This window comes from Bison bison, unplaced genomic scaffold (genome assembly GCF_000754665.1).
Source record: "Bison bison bison isolate TAMUID 2011002044 unplaced genomic scaffold, Bison_UMD1.0 scf7180017864495, whole genome shotgun sequence".
NCBI lineage: Eukaryota > Metazoa > Chordata > Mammalia > Artiodactyla > Bovidae > Bison > Bison bison.
Genome location: NW_011495054.1, coordinates 9,736,528 through 9,737,324, shown reverse-complemented (window position 1 = coordinate 9,737,324; position 797 = coordinate 9,736,528).

The following is a 797-nucleotide window of genomic DNA, read 5'->3' as shown; positions in this document are numbered from 1 at the left end:
AAAGAATTGGTGTCCCTGCTTCTGGGTGGTGGGCTTCAGGGCCCCTCCCCCAGCCACTTCAGATCCCCCCAAAATGGACCCTGCTGGTCCTGGCTGGAAAGACCCCCTGCCTGGTCCTGGTCACCACTTCCCAGAAGGCTGGATCCTGTCACACTCAGGCACACGCACACACGCACATACCAGCATCTTCTCACAAAAGGTCTGATACCCCAGAGTCACTGGCTCCAGTGGACAGGTCCCTCTGTCCCCCACCACCAGGCATCTGGCTACCCCAACCGCTGGCCGGCCCTTCCTGCAAACGCTCTAGCTGTATAGAGCTCCCCTGACTCCTGCAGCCGAGTTTAGACTTGCCGGCCCCAGGGAAAGAGCTGCCTTGCCAGCCGCTGCTCCGGAGCACCTGAGTGTGCCCTAGTGTCATCTCCTATCACGGTTATCATTCTCCCACGGAAACCCCAGCCTAGACTCTGCGGTCCTAAATGATGCTCCATAAGAAAAGGGTCTTGTTGCCGGTAGAGCTTGGGGGAAACACTTGGTCCTCTGTCTGTCCTTGAGTATTCACAGTTTCCATCAGCGCTTTTACAGGCTCTGGTAAGTCCTGCACTACAGAAACCCACTGAATTTTCATTTCTTTTTTTTTTTTTTAAGACCAATGACATCTCTTATAACTTACTTTGGGAATCTCTTACCTAATTTCCCTTGGAAAACTCTCAGATAAGCCACATCTTTCTCATCCTTCCAAGATCCTGACTGGTTCAGCCTCCCTGGGAAGCTTTTCCAGCCTACTCTGGGGTCTCCCT